This window comes from Mauremys mutica, chromosome 2 (genome assembly GCF_020497125.1).
Source record: "Mauremys mutica isolate MM-2020 ecotype Southern chromosome 2, ASM2049712v1, whole genome shotgun sequence".
Taxonomy (NCBI): domain Eukaryota; kingdom Metazoa; phylum Chordata; order Testudines; family Geoemydidae; genus Mauremys; species Mauremys mutica.
Window position 1 is genome coordinate 40321603 of NC_059073.1, and position 15783 is coordinate 40337385.

General features: G+C 51.5%; 1 protein-coding gene and 1 long non-coding RNA gene across 7 annotated transcripts in view; one reads left to right on the plus strand and one right to left on the minus strand.

Moving 5' to 3' along the window:
• LOC123363877 overlaps positions 1–12097 on the minus strand; it is a 37150-nt gene extending 25053 nt beyond the window's left edge. Inside the window, exons 1-2 of one of the 4 annotated variants that reach the window (XR_006576925.1) lie at positions 11770–12094; positions 127–272 (exon numbers count right to left, since the gene is read on the minus strand). This is a non-coding gene — a long non-coding RNA (uncharacterized LOC123363877). Of the gene's footprint in view, positions 1–126; positions 273–11769 lie in introns of all 4 variants that reach the window. The other 3 variants (XR_006576926.1, XR_006576923.1, XR_006576924.1) reach the window with 3 other exon arrangements.
• YWHAZ (tyrosine 3-monooxygenase/tryptophan 5-monooxygenase activation protein zeta) overlaps positions 11939–15783 on the plus strand; it is a 30981-nt gene continuing 27136 nt past the window's right edge. The window contains exon 1 of one of the 3 annotated variants that reach the window (XM_045005394.1): positions 11939–12052. The gene's annotated coding sequence lies outside the window, so the exon portion shown is untranslated. Of the gene's footprint in view, positions 12120–12793; positions 12925–15783 lie in introns of those variants that run through there. The other 2 variants (XM_045005395.1, XM_045005396.1) reach the window with 2 other exon arrangements.

Sequence of the window (15783 nt, forward strand, 5' to 3'; positions counted from 1 at the left end):
TTTTTCTTCTTAGAAACAATAGGCAAGAGTTCATCCTCAGTTACTAAATCCAGAGGTATTTCACTGGAGTATAACTGAGGATGGAATGGATGCACCGTTAGGTTCTCAGATCTGTATACTACTCACTTACGCTGTAGGGACTCATGTTTTCAGTTCTGGAGGTCCCTGGTTCAAACCTTGGTGTCAGCTACCAGGATGGCCATCACACCTTCATATATGATAGGACATTGTATGTCATCTTCAAAAGCAGTGACAAAACCACACGTTTCCTCCTGTGGGGAGAAATGGAGAAGGAATTTCATGTGATACATGTTAGTATTTGTTTTATGTATCTTTGGAGGACACAGATATAACACAGTGATAGGCCTGGTGTAAGAACCAGAAGAGAATAAAAGTGTGTGATTTAAGTGATACATAGGCCTCATTCTGGTTCCTACACAGGGATATGATCTATTCTAGACCCATGTTTTCAAACATTACAGCTTAGATCACCAGTAAATTACTGGAAGCCTGTTTTATGACTGGCAGGTCTATTATATGACTTCTTGATGGTTCCAATGGTAACAGTACCCACCCCAAATCCAGTTCTTCGTTTACACCCCAAAGTGGCCTAATTAGTTTAGTCAATCTAATTCTAGAGAGAGAACTTTGTTCTTCCATTTTGCATCTCAGCTTGCATTTAATGTTGTCACACCAACTCCAAACACAAGAATAAACTGATCCCCCTCAAGAATGTTAACAACCCCCAAACAAAATCAAGCTGCCTGATTTTCAAACTAAGCACCACTGGATCTAAGAACCTACCAGGCAGAGGTGAAAGTAAGCTATACCGGTAAGAGCCAGTACGCCGTGCCGGACTGGACCAGCTTCCCCAGGCTGGCGATTTAAAGGGCACAGGGCTCCCTGCAGCAGCCGGAGCCCAGGGCCTTTAAATCGCCTCCTGAGCCCTGCTGCTGAAGCCCTGGGGTAGTGGCGGCAGGGCTTCATTGGCGATTTAAAGGGCCCGGAGCTCTGCTGCGTTAGAGGCGGCTAGAGCCCCGGGCCCTTTAAATCACTCCTGAGCCCCGGGGCTCCCAGCCGCCTCTGCAGCTGGTAGCTTGGGAGTGATTTAAAGGCCCTGGAGGTCCCAGCTGCAGCCGGAGCCCTGGGGCCTTTAAATCTTAATTGAAAGGCCCTGCCTCTTCCGATTGGGGCCACGGCCCTGCTCAGGACTCTGGTGTACCGGTAAGTCCTTTAACTTACTTTCACCCCTGCCACCAGGCTGCATAATTCCCAACTTAATATAACAGGTGCTCAGACACCGCAATAATGGAGGCCATAATAGAGCAATCCATGAATTTACATAGTGCACATGTGACACCCATTAGAGACTTATAGACTCCTCTTCCTTCTCATTAGAGTCTGCAAATTTGCCTGCAGCCCTTCAGACTCAGCCTAGACATTCAAGCGAGGTTCTATTCATCTCACATATTTATCACCACTAACAAAGGTTCTGCAGATCAAATTAAGCCCTTAGTGACACCTTTGCAAACCTACTGCCTTCAGTAGGTTTGCAAAGGTGTAACCAATTGGAACTTTTCACACACAAAACAAGAAAGAACAGAATCCAGCCTTCTCTCTCAGCTTTGTTAGCTCTGCAGTTCTAACAAGAGTAAAAAGCAGTATAAACCTAATTTTGTCACTCAGGCAACTAGATAAGCTGAGTAAGAAGTTGTTTTACATCATTTCTTTTCAGAAAATAACTGCATGTTAAGGTTACAATTTATGGGTTCTATGATATTTGTTTGCAAATATTTGTTCTGTAACTGAAAAAATGGGTTTTTTTACCCACGAAAGTTTATGCCCAAATAAATCTGTTAGTCTTTAAGGTGCCACGGGACTCCTCGTTTTTGTTTGCAAATGGTATGTTAAAATTCTATCGTTTTTCTTTATCACTTTCTGTTGTTTGCAAACAAACATTTGTAAGGTATTTCCTCTCATGGACTGGTGGTTAAAAGATAGGAAACAAAGGGTATGAATAAATGGTGTTTTCAGAATGGAGAGAGGTAAATAGTGGTGTCCCATAGGGGTCTGTACTGGGTCCAGTCTTATTCAACATATTCATAAATGATCTGGGAAAAGGGGTAAAACAGTGAGGTGGCAAAATTTGCAGATGATTCAAAACTACTCAAGATAGTTAAGTCCCAGGCAGACTGTGAAGAGCTACAAAAGGATCTCTCCAAACTGGGTGACTGGGCAACAAAATGGCAGATGAAATTTAATGTTGATAAATGCAAAGTACAGGCAAGTCTTATCTTACGCGGAGGTTCCGTTCCGCGGTTATTGCGTAAAGCAAAAACCACGTATACTCAAAATTATATCCCCAAGCCCTTTAAATCCTGCCCGCAGCTCCAGTGGCTGGGCCGGAGCGGCATTTAAAGGGCTCCTCTGGGCTCCTCTTTAAATGCTGCTCCACCCAGCCGCCGGAGCTGCGGGCAGGGTTTAAAGGGCTCCACCGGGCTTCCCGCTGCAGCAGGGAGCCGGGTGGAGCCCTTTAAATTCCCCCCCCCCCCCCGGCCTGGCCGCCGGAGCTGCAGGCGGGATTTAAAGGGCTCCACTGGGCTTCCTGTTGCGGTGGGGAGCCCAGTGGAGCCCTTTAAATGCTGCCCCACCCGGCCGCCGGAGCTGCGGGTGGGGTTTAAAGGGCTCCGCCGGGCTGCCTGCCACGGCGGGTAGCCTGGAGGAGCCCTTTAAATTCCGCCCGCAGCTTTGGCAGCTGGGCTGGGGCTGTCATTTAAAGGGCTTGGAGCTCCACAGTGGGTGGAGCCTTGGGCCCTTTAGTTCGCCCCAGGGGCTACCAGCCACCTCTGCAGCTGGGAGCCCCCTGGGTGATTTAAAGGCCCTGGGACTCCCAGCCACAGCTGGTGCCCCAGGACCTTTAAATCTCGAGGCCAGGCCTCTTCTGCTTGAGGCCATGCCCCCCGACTCCAGCCGTACAGCGTAAAGTTGAAATCGTACATGTTAAATGCGGGTAGGTTGCAACAGACCTGTATTACCACATTGGAAAACACAATCCCAAATACACATATAAAATGATGGGGTCTAAATTAGCTGTTCCCACTCAAGAAAGAGATCTTGGAGTCATTGTGGATAATTCTCTGAAAACATCCACTCAGTGTGCAGCGACAGTCAAAAAAGCAAACAGAATCTTGGGAATCATTAAGAAAGGGATAGATAGTAAGACAGAAAATATCATATTGCCTCTATATAAATCCATGGTACGCCCACATCTTGAATACTGTGCACAGATGTGGTCACCCCATCACAAAAAAAAATATTGGAATTGGAAAAGGTTAAGAAAAGGGCAACAAAAATGATTAAGGGTATGGACTGTCTGCCATATGAGGAGAGATTAATAAGAATGGGACTTTTCAGCTTGGAAAAAAGACTAGGGGGGATCTGATAGAGGTCTATAAAATTATGACTGGTGTGGAGAAAGTAAATAACGAAGTGTTATTTACTCCTTTTCATAACACAAGAACTAGGGGCCACCAAATGAAATTAATAGGCAGCAGGCTTAAAACAAAAGGAAGTATTTTTTCACACAATGCACAGTTAGTCTGTGGACTTCTTTGCCTGAGGATGCTGTGAAGGCCAAGACTATAACTGGGTTCAAAAAAGAACTACATAAATTCATGGAGGATAGGTCCATCAATGGCGATTAGCCAGGACGGCCAGGGATGTTGTCTCTAGCCTATATTTGCCAGAACCTGGAAATGGGTGACAGGGTATGGATCACTTGATGATTACCTGTTCTGTTCATGCCCTTTGGAGCACCTGGCATTGGCCACTGTCAGAAAACAGGATACTGGGCTAGATGGACCTTTGGTCTGACCCACTATGGCTGTTCTTATATTCAAATAAATTGATCTCTTCTATCAGATAATGTCTGAAGTATCCCCAATGTGGACATCTGCAACCAAGATCTGCATTAATATATCACTCCATATCCAAAGTCATCTGAAGATATGGCTACAAGGATTATCTAAACAGGATTTCAGGTTGTACTGGTTCTTTGCGTCTTCCGAGGAGGATATATGTATTGTTTCTTTAAGACTTCAGGAGGAAGCCAAGCAGGAAAGAGGGGTTTGGAGAAGGTTCTAAGCCAGTGGTTTTCAACTTTTTTTTGTTTGCAGGCCCCTAAAAAATTTCAAATGAAGGTGCAGATCCCTTTGGAAATCTTAGTCTGTGGACCCCCCAAGGGGTCCTAGGCAGAAGCTTTTCAATGAAGCAGAGAGAGCAAGAATATGCATAGCTTTAGGGGTAATACGCCTCACTTTATCCTAATCCATCACTGAACAAGGAAAATGTAAAGAAGGAGCTCTTTCTGTGATTTTTTTAAACCATTGTCACATGACATGGTGTTTTCAGTTGATTAGTTTTGGTCCAATACAAACAGAAGGAAGAAAAAAATTCAAAAACTGAATGCCCCAGAAGTTTGTTTGTTTGATCATCTAACCAAATATCCTGAGAGGAAGGAACATGTGAGTAGATTCCAAAGCACAGCCAAGCTTGCCACAGAGAGTGATGAAATACAGGTCTGCTCATTAATCTACATCATTAGGAATGAAGCTGAAAATATTTATAAATCATTAGCCTTTGCTGAGGAAGGCGATTGGAATAACTATGACACCTTCTTAAAAAGTATGAATGTTCAATTCCAAAAAGGAATGTAATACACAAACAGACATGCTGTTACTGAAGGATGCCTGGAAGACTTTGTAAGGGTACTATAATGTACAAGTACAGCCTTGTGACTTTAATGTCAATAAAGAATGTATAAAAGACCATCTAGTAATTAGGATTTTAAGCAAGGAACTGTCAGAAAATTACAGTTAGTGTCTGACTTAACTCTACAATAGGCAGTGCCATAAGAATAGAATCATAGAACTGGAAGGGACCTCGAGAGATCATCTAGTCCAGTCCCCTGCACTTGTGGCAGGACTAAGTATTATCTAGACCCGTGTTTCCCAAACTTGGGACGCCACTTGTGTAGGGAAAGCCCCTGGTGGGCCGGGCCGGTTTGTTTACCTGCCGCATCTGCAGGTTCAGCCAATCGCAGCTCCCACTGGCCGCGGTTCACTGCTCCAGGCCAATGGGAGCTGCTGGAAGCGGCGCGGGCCAAGGGATGTACTGGCCGCCGCTTCCAGCAGCTCCCATTGGTCTGGAGCAGCAAACCGCGGCGAGTGGGAGCCGCGATCGGCTGAACCTGTGGATGCGGCAGGTAAACAAACTGGCCCGGCCCACCAGGGGCTTTCCCTACACAAGCGGCTCCCAAGTTTGGGAAACACTGATCTAGACCATCCCTGACAGATGTTTGTCTAACCTGCTCTTAAAAATCTCCAATGATGGAGACTCTACAACCTCCCTAGCCAATTTATTCCAGTGCTTAACCACCCTGACAGTAAGGAAGTTTTTCCTAAAGTCCAACCTAAACCTCCCTTGCTGCAATTTAAATACATTGCTTCTTGTCCTATCCTCAGAGGTTAAGAAAAACAGTTTTTCTTTCTCCTCCTTGTAACAACCTTTTATCTACTTAAAAACTGTTAACATGTCCCCTCTCAGTCTTCTCTTTTCCAGAGAAAACAAACCCAATTTTTTCAATCTTGCCATACGTCATGTTTTCTAGACCTTTAATCATGTTTGTTGCTCTTCTCTGGACTCCCTCCAGTTTGTCACATCTTTCCTGAAATGTGGCACCCAGAAGTGGACACAATACTTCAGTTGAGGCCTAATCAGCACGTAGTAGAGTGGAAGAATTACTTCTTGTGTCTTGCTTACAACACTCCTGCTAATACATCCCAGAATGATGCTTGCCTTTTTTGCAACAGTGTTACACTGTTGGCTCATATTTAGCTTGTGGTCCACTATGACCCCCAGATCCCTTTCCACAGTACTCCTTCCTAGGCAGTCATTTCCCATTTTGTATGTGTGCAATTGATTGTTCCTTCCTAAGTGGAGTACTTCACATTTGTCCTTATTGAATTTCATCCTATTTACTTCAGACCATTTCTCTAGTTTGTCCAGATCATTTTGAATTATAATCCCATTCTTCAAAGTACTTTCAACCCCACCCAGCTTGATATCATCCGCAAACTTTATAAGTATGCTCTGTATGACATTATCTAAATCACTGATGAAGATATTGAACAGAACCGGACCCAGAACTGATCCCTGCGGGACCCCACTCGTTATGCCCTTCCAGCATGATTGTGATCCACTGATGATTACTCTCTGAGAATGGTTTGCCAAACAGTTTTGCACCTACCTTATACCTCCATCTAGGCTGTATTTCCCTAGGTTGTTTACGAGAAGGTCATGTGAAACAGTATCAAAAGCTTTACAAAAGCATGATAGACCTGCTGAAACTACAGGATTGTAAAAGCAGCAAAGAGTCTTTGCTGCTTTTACAGATCCAGACTAACATGGCTACCCCTCTGATACTTTACAGGATTGTAGACTAGACTAGATTAGACTAGAGATTTGCAGACCTTTCTGGGGGACTGCTGAGAAAACACCTAGCCTCTGGGGAAATTCCCTCCAATTGGCTGCTATAAGCTATTCCTCATATTCCTGCCCCCTGGAGAAAGGCAGTCAATCAAAACTGCTCCATAGACTGATGCATTCCTTACTCCCTTAGTACAGGGAGAAAGTAATGCTTCTATCTCCCAGTTGCTGTGGTGGGACCCCTGTGTTTCAAGAGCCAGCTAGCAAGCAGCTGCTCCCACTGGCTTCTTGTGCTGTACAAGGCCTTCTCCCTGATGCATTGCCCCTTCCCCAGGGGAGAGAGGGGTTGGAAAAAAACTCTGCCCTGCGGCCACCTCAGGAGGCCTGTGAGGAGGTGAATAGTCTTGCCCTGCTTCCCCATCCACCTTCTAAAAGGTTATAGTTGGAGGGAGAGGTAATAATTATGTTAGGGGAGAAATAATTAAGTATTATGGAGGGAGGATGGTGGAATCTCCATCCTTAGAGGATTTTAAGGCCCAGCTTGACAAAGCCCTGGCTGGGATGATTTAGTTGGGGTTGGTCCTGCTTTGAGCAGGGGGTTGGACTAGATGAACTTCCTGAGGTCTCTTCCAACCCTAATCTTCTATGAGGGAAAGAGGATATTTTGGGGTCATTTTCTGTCCACCCCCTTTTCCTCCCACCTACTCCCTTTGTATGTACTTTTATGCAAATGTATCAGTGTATGCAAGTTTCTATAATTTTACAAATTCATGATCTACCGGTTTTTGCTTCCTGGATGTTGACAAGTATGCCTGACAGTCTGAGATAGTGAAAACACAAGTCATCCAGCAAGAAAACTGCAGAAGCATGGTGCAAAAAAAGCAGCAAAGAAAAAAAATTCTCTTGAGGAAAAAGGAAGCCCCCTGTAACAGGGGATACATACTTCTTGAGCACCTCCTACTGCTGCATGCAGTACTGCAGTCCTTTTCCTGCTCCTGGCACCCCTTGTAGGTTGTGAAACTCACTTGGCAGCTCTTTACTGGCTCAGCCCTCCAGCCAAGTAACAAAGCCCAAATGAACCCCTTCCAAGGTATTATAAACTCTGATAAATAATTTATTCACCTTTAGTAGGGTCTTCAGTGTTAGCTCTGAGCCCCTTTAAATATAGCCCTTTGTTTAGGCCCACAACTCAGTCCTGCCCCCTTCATGGGGTTTACACCACTTTCTGTGAACAGCAGGGGAAGCCAGGCCCACCCACTACACTAGGTTCCAACCCAGGGTCCCTATTATCAGCAGCCATGTACCACTCACTTCAATTCATTGCTGCTGCTTCCCTGGGCCTCTTCCTACCTGCCCCTTTCTGCTCCACCTGTACCTCAGGGTTAATGGTCTTAAGATATAGCTATATCTCTCTACAAACCCAGCTAAGCAAAGTGCAGCCAGAAGTAGATTCTGGCTACCAGTTCAGGCTTCTTTGGCCAGAGAAGGCCTCCACTCCTAGCCAGGAACTGACTTGCTAAGGCCTTGTAGCAACTTTTATCTGAGCTCTGTAGGCTCTGATTGGCTGCTCCATGCAGCCTCTCTAGGAAAGCCTGGAAGACCCACCTTCACTGCTCCTTTTCTTGGGTGGAGTGTAGTAGGACCGTGGGGCCTCCAGCAGAGGGCCATGAAGGCCAAATATGCCCCATCACACCCCCTAACATAAGTCTTTTAAGAATACCAAGTTCCCTGGGACAGAAATGTAACAGGCATGATAAAGTAGAACACAGGATAGATGAGGTTTGCTGAGCCAGTGGAAGCATGCAGGAAATGTAATAATAAAGGATGGTGGTGGGAATATATCTTTTTGAAGCAAATGAATCAGGGAGGCAGCACAAACAAAGGTGAGTGATGTATATTTCCTTGGATCATCACAGCTGCAAGGGTACTAATCCCATTGCTTCTAAAATTGAAACAAGCACTAGATATGATAGAGAAGAATGGTGTAACGGAACCAACAAAGTGATGTTCCTTTATGATGTATGCTACAAAAAAAATTGAGACCTCTTTATCTTCACAGTCCTACAGAGGTGCAATGAAGCAGTAAAGAGGAAAAGGTATATTCTTCAAATTTATTTTGAGCAATAATTTTTCCTCACCAGATGTAACTAGTGAATTCTGGTGAGTTCTGCCCCACCATTCTGAACACCTTACTTTTGTTACCTCCCATTTGGTCTCACAAGTGCTCCAGAAATCTTCCAAAGGAAAAAGAATGAGGTTTTGTGAATCCTGGGGGGAAGTGAAATTTTAAATGGTGACATTTTAATTTGTGTGAAATCCAAGAAAGAGTATCATGTAAAGTTAAAACAAGGTCTGAAGGCAAATGTGGTGCTCAGAATAGAACAAAATGTAAGCTAGCCTCTGACAAACCTGACTACAGTTCTCAGGGCATGTGATAAAGAAGGGGCTGTGGCAGATCAGAAAAAGTCAAAACTACTGTAGAAATGTCACCACCTAAAAATGAACAAATGTTGTTCCTTGGTATGAGTACACTTTTGAAGAGCTAAACAATCTAGAGACAACATCCTCACTTCTGTGATTTTATTGTATTTACAAGTCTACAGCCATTTCCGCAGTCCAGACAAGAAAGAGAAGGTGAGAGGACATGCCTAGAAGTTGTCTAGGGAGTGAATGGATCAACAGGACAGAGAAAGGGACACACTGAGCCCCCCACATCCAAATCCCCACCCTGCCGAGCCTCACCTCCTACAATCAGACCCTCCCCACTGAATCCCATCCCCCTCATCAAGACCACTCTCCCAGTGATCCCCCTGTACTCCAACCCCCGCCCTGACGAGCCCTGTGCACCCAGACCCCCACCCCACCAAGCTCCATTCCTCCAGCACCCAGACCCCCCTGCTGAGCCTCATCCCCCCTCACCCAGATTCTCCCTCTGAGCCCCAACCATCTTCACCTGGACCCCCCCTGCAGAGTCCCATTGTCTCTACCTGGAAACCCCAAATGAGCCCTGTGCATCCAGACCCCGCCCCCAGATCCCACACTGAGCCACCTGCACTCAGATTGCCCCACATAGAACCCTATACCTGTATACCCTACATCTGGATCCTCCACCCCCCCACATAGATCCTGCTGGGCTGAGCCTGCCTGGCCACACCTGGTGCACCTGGAGTAGAGGGGCAGGGCCCCGGGGCAATTCTGTGGCAGGCCCTGTCCCCTTGTTGTGTATCAGGGTTCAGTGCCATCTCACCTCTGAGTCTGTGTCCTGCGGGGGGCGTGGGGGATGAGTGTGGTGGAGAGGGGCTGCAGGGTGATCTCCCACCTCCATACAGCCAGTGGCCTGTGCTCCCCATTGCCAGTCTGGAGCCTCCACGTTTATTTATTGACAAAAAATAGAATGTGAAGAATTTTAAAATATTATGCAGAGAAATTTCTTTTGGTGCAGAATTCCCTTAGGAGTATTATAACCTTTGACATATTTGAAGACTGTTATCATGTTGTCCCCAATATTCTTTTCTCTAAGTTAATTATGCCCAATTCTTTTAACCTTTCCTCATAACCCAGGACGACAAATGTGGGAAGTGGAGGACAAAGCATTCTCTGGCAAGGTGATCTGGCTGTAGACCAATTGATTGGGTGGATCCAGTCTGACCATTTTTAGATAACGTTGCAATTTTCTGTCAGAGGAAGCCTTTCCATCATAAGTAATGCTCACAATTCAAACACACCTTTTATTCTCAAAACCCTTTTCAACCCTCCCCCACCCCTCCTGAAACCCACAGCCCTATCCCCAGCAGAGGTCTGACCCCATAAAGGGAGAAGTGCCAGAGACTCCAGGAAGGCCGCTAGGGACTTTACTACTGCTATTGATTTTCTGTTTAAGGCACTCAGATCCTTCAGTGATGGGCAACGACATAAAACTCAGATCAATGGATGACAGCAGAGCACAAGCTTTGCTACAGTGAAGGGTAAAACCAGCTTTGTGCTTCAAGCTCAACTCTCCTAAGTGCTCTAAAGCAGCGTTTTTCAAAGTTCAGGTCGCGGCCCAGTACTGGGTTGCGGCATGTCAGGCACTGGGTCGCTCTGGTCAGCACCGCCAGTCCCATCTGCGATGCTTCCCAGCTAAGGCAAGCTAGTGCCTACCTGTTCCAATAGTGTTGCACCCCAGAAGTGGCCAGCAGCGGGTCTGGCTTCTAGGCAGAGGAGCCACAGGGCTCCAGGGGCGGCTCTAGGAATTCGGCCGCCCCAAGCACGCAGGGGGCACGCTGCCGGTCCCGCGGCTCCGGGGGACCTCTTCCAGATGCGCCTGCAGAGGGTGCGCTGGGAGGGCGGCAGGCGGCTCCGGTGGACCTTCCGCAGTCACCCAAGCCTGTGGGAGGTCTGCTGGTCCCGCGGCTCCGGTGGACCTCCTGCAGGCATGACTGCGGAAGGTCCACCGGAGCCGTCTGCCGCCCTGACGGCAAAATGCCACCCCAAGTGCGCGCTTGGCGCGCTGGGGTCTGAAGCCGGTCCTGCAGGGCTCCACAGTGCCTGCCTCTGCACCCTGGCTGCACCGCTGACCAGGAGCCACCGGAGGTAAGTTTGTGCCCCAACCGCCTGCCCCGGCCTTGAGCCGCCCCTAAACCTAGAACACCTTTGTGCACCCTAAACCTCTCATCTCTGGCCCCACCCCAGAGCCTGCACCCCCACCCGAGCCCTGACCTCCTCCCACATCCCAACCCCCTGTCCCAGCCCTGAGCTCCCCAAACCCAGAATCTCTTTCTATACCACAAACCTCCCATCCCCCCTCCCACACCCTGAACCTCTCATTCACAGCTCCACCCTGAAACCCTCAACCCTACACCCCAAAACTCTGCCCCATACCTGAGCCCCTCCCACACCCCAAACCCCTCATCCCCAGCTCCGTTGGGTCGCGGGCATCAACAATTTTCTTCAACTGGGTGCCCAGAAAAAAAGTTTGAAACCCACTGCTCTAAAGAGCTGCTGCTGCTGCAGGGTTTGAAACGTGGTGGGCCACATGGGAGCCGGGGCTGCAGCCAGCCAGCCCCATTTGGGGCCATTTGACCTGAGATGCGCCGCCCTAGCGAGCCAGGGTAGGGGGACTGGGGCAGTTTCCCCCACACCCCAGCGAGAGCACCTCGAACAGGTCAGCAGGAGGGAGCCCCTCTCCGACGGGAGGCGCCATTGTGGCAGGTCTGTGTGGGGGAAGGGAGAGTCGGTGCGCGGCCTCTCCCAGCCCTGCCGCCAGGGGAGCGGCGCGGACCCCGCAGGCGCTTGCTCACTCACACGCTGCAGTCGGAGGCGAAGGCGCGCGCCCGCGGCAGGGGCTGTGGCGGGGCTAGGCGTGTCCCCCGCGGTGCTGCGCGCGCCGACGCCAGCGGCGGTTGGTGCGGCCCCCGCCCTGTGGGGAAGGCGCGGGCGCAGGCGCTCGCTCCCTCGCGGTTGCCATGGCCCCGTTTGACGTCACGGGCAGTGTGGTGCCCGTGCGTTGCGGCGCTGTGATTGGCGGAGACCCCGTGTGCGGCGCTGGGAGAGAGGCTGCAGCGGAGAGAGCAGCAGGGCTAGAAAGGTACAGTCCGCGCCGGCTACCCGCCCAGAGACACTCGCGCCGCCGCCTCCTCCTCCTCCTCACACAGGTAACGGGGCCCACGACATAGGCAGCCCTGCGGGGTGCCCGCCAGGGGGGAAGGAGCTGGCGGGGTGGCGGCCTCCCCCCCCACCAGTTCTTCTGTAGGCAGCAGGGCGGCTCCCCGAGCCGGGCTCCGCGGGCGAGGCGCGGGGGAGCTGGTCCCCAGGTAACTATTCCGCCGCTGCACAGGTGAGGCCGGGTCCCCCCCCCCCACCACCAGGTTGCTGCCTTGGAGAGGGGGAAGATGGAGTCGCTGGGGGAGGCGGGGGCAGCAGCGTGTGACCCGGGTCAGCGGGGGCTGCTCCTCTGGCAGGTGAGGCTGCTGGGCGGTGGCTCGTCCCCGCCGTGTCGGGCCGGGGAGGCAGCGGGGGCCGGGGCCGGTGCGACCCTCCCCACCTGGGCGCGCGGGGCCCTGCCGGCACGGGGGCCGCCTGCCTGGGGCAGGGCGCGTAGCGTGGGGCGCAGGCGACTCGCTGGTTGGGTGTGGTCTCCCGCCGGCAGCGCTGCGTCCGCCTGGCCGAGCGGGGTTCCCGGAACGCCTTGCTGCGGTGGCCCCGCCCCGGATCCCGGCGCGGAGGGAGCCGGGGTGTCGCTGGGGACCCCGGCCGCGGGGCGTGTAATGGGCGCTTTGCCCGGGCTCCCGAGTGGCCACGGCAGCTCCTCTAGGGCGGTGACTGCGCTGGCGCCGCGGGGCGGGGTCCGCGCCCCCTCTCTCGCCCGTGCGGCGGCGGCGCCGGGCTGCGGCTTTCCCCTCTGTCGCGCTGTGTCGGGGCGGGGGCGCGGCCGCCTCCTCCCCCCGGCGCTGGGCTGAGGTGAGCGGGGTTAGCGCGCACAGTGGGCTGGGCTCTGGCACGGATCCGCCATGACAAAGAGCCCAGCGGAGACGCTGCCTGTCTCGGAGCCGGGCGGATGCGGCGGCGGCCGCAGCGCGGGAGGGGCGGCGGGAGGAGTCTGGCCCGGTTGTCCCTCCTCGCCCACGCCGTGTCGATTTCATGTTGTAGCCGCCCCGCTCCCCACCGCGCCGCGCTCGGTGTAGCCGTGCCGGCTGCAAGCGCGCACCGCGGCCCTGCGCTGCGGAGAGCTCCAGCAGCACCATTTTATGCTGTCAAGACGCGATCTAGTGTACAGAGGAATTAACTGGCATTTTCCGACTCTCGCTGTGCTTCGAAAGTAGCTTCTCTTCTGTTAAAGCGCAGCAATGCTGTCGAGGATCCTGCCGTGCCAGTCTGCTGGCGTTGGCTAGTCAGTAACCGCAGTTTGATCAACTGGCTTTCAGATAATGTTTTACCCACTACTACCCTGTCTAATCTATGCTGGGTGGCAACATCGCTGTAGCTGCAACCATTCTGTAAAATGGCTTCTTAACAGTGTTTGCAGTGTGGTCAAGGCCTTAATCCACCCTAGCAAATATTACAGAGAAATGGAGCAACTGTCTTCTGCCAGTGTTGGTTCAAACGGCTACTGAAACGTCCTTCACCCTTGAGATGACCTGAGCTCTGAATATCTAATAATTTTTTCATGGAGTTTAAATACAAATTCAATTCCCAGTAGTCTTATGTGAAATATACTTATATAAGCCAAACCAAAACTGTTGGCAAGCAATGGGATGGCAATTGGAATACGTAATATAAAAACACAATATGCTTGGCTAAAATGAGTTTTCACTTTTTAGCTTCATCAGTTAAGATACCAAGGAATCATAGCTAGTGCATATTGCAGGGCTTAAAATAATTACCAGATATTTCACGAGTCTTTGGTTCATAATGAGTGTGGGGGTGGTGGACTCTGACCGTCCTGACGTGCAAAAGGGTATATTTTAATCAAGTTAGATCAGTATATTGAAAGGGCTTGTTAAGATGCAGACCAAAAGGGCTACAACGCACCCAGCTAACACTTGCATCTCAATGAGGGTTTTCACTCTAATTGGGCAATATGCCTGCCCATCAAGCCATAACCAGTTAGGTGGAAGAGCAATGCGCAGATGAGAAGCTCAGCCCCTCCCCTTTTAGGAGGGCTGCAAGTGTATGTGGGTGTATGATTAGGGCCTAAGCCAGGGGTCGGCAACCTTTCAGAAGTGCTGTGCCAAGTCTTCATTTATTCACTCTTATTTTAAGGTTTCGCATTTTAACATTTTTAGAAGGTCTCTCTAAGCTATTGTTATATGTAAAGTAAACAAGTTTTTTAAAATGTTTAAGAAGATTCATTTAAAATTAAATTAAAATGCAGATCTTATCAGTTTAGTGCAGTGGTTCTTAACCTGGGGGGCAGAGCCGGTGCAAGGATATTTTGCGCCCTAGGCAAAACTTCCACTTTGCGCTGCCCCCCCCCCACATCGGTTCATTGAGGGGCAAATCCCAATGAGCCTTTATAGACCCCCAGGGGCCAGCCTGCCCAGAGGCTGCTCCCCAGACCAGGTTCCCCCCTCCCTGCCCCCTGAACTCCACTGGAGGGTGCACAGCCCCTCCACGAGCCCACCCAACCCCAGTAGCCCCCACCCCAACACTCACTGGCTTTGCCTGGCTTGGGGTGCTGCAGCAGCTCATCAGGGAGGTGCCGCCTTCTGAGGCACCGGACAGCCAGAGTGTCATGCTTGCGGCAGCAGCGAGCCCCAGCCATGGAGGAGCCGGCGCAGTGCAGGGGGGCAGCAGCCCTGCAAAGGTGGCGGTGTCACTAGCAGGGATAAGCCGTGCCCCCCGCCCCTCCTGCCCAGGCTGTGGCCCGATGCCCCCCAGGGGGCTCCTGCAGGCTGCCGTGGATGTATGTGGGTGTCAGCCCCCATGCCTCTCACCCTGCCCCCATCCACTCCCTCCCATTTCCCACCCCGACTGCCCCTGTCAGAACCCCTCCCCTGCTCCTTGTTCCCTGACTGCCCCCTCCTGGGACCCCTGCCCCTAACCACCCCCAAGAACCTCACCCCTTACCTAAGCCTGCCTTCTCCTTGTCCCCTGACTGCCTTCTCCTTGTCCCCTGACTGCCCCCTCCTGAGACCCCCCCCAACTGCCCCCCTAGGATGCCACCCCCTACCTGTCCTCTGACTGCCCCAACCATTATCCACACCCCTACCACCAGACAGACCCCCAGGACTCCCACGCCCCAGCCAACCACTCCCCTCCCCCTGACAGGACCTCCAGAACTCTTGACCCATCCAATCCTCTCCCTGACTGCCCCCTGGGACTCCCCTTACCATGCCCATCAGACGCTGGCTCCACATGGAGTGCTGAGGCAGCGGGGCGGGGTGGGGAGAGCTGCAGGAGGGGCGGCGGCAGCTCAAACTTCCAGGAGCTGCAGAACCTGAGCGTGGGGAGGGGGGAGCCAGGGGGTGCGCCTGCCCAGGCTGCGCCTTGATGCGGGGGGGAGGAGGGAGCTTCCTGCAGCAGATGCATGCAGGCAGTGGTCCCTATGCGCCCCCCGGCTTTCCCCCCTCACCACGCTTGGGCTCTGCAGCTCCTGGGAGTGCGAGCCGCTGCCGCCGCCCCTCCTGCTGCAGGCTCAGGGCCCTGCACCCCAGCAGCTCACACTCCCGGAAGCCGTGGAACCCGAGTGCAGTGAGGGAGAAGCCGGGGGGGGGGCACACCTGCTGCTGCTCTGGGGTCCTGGCCGCTGGCCCCGCTCAGCCTCCTGCCAGCTGAGTGAACGGAACCCCAGGTCAGCATGATGCTGAGCGCGGCCGA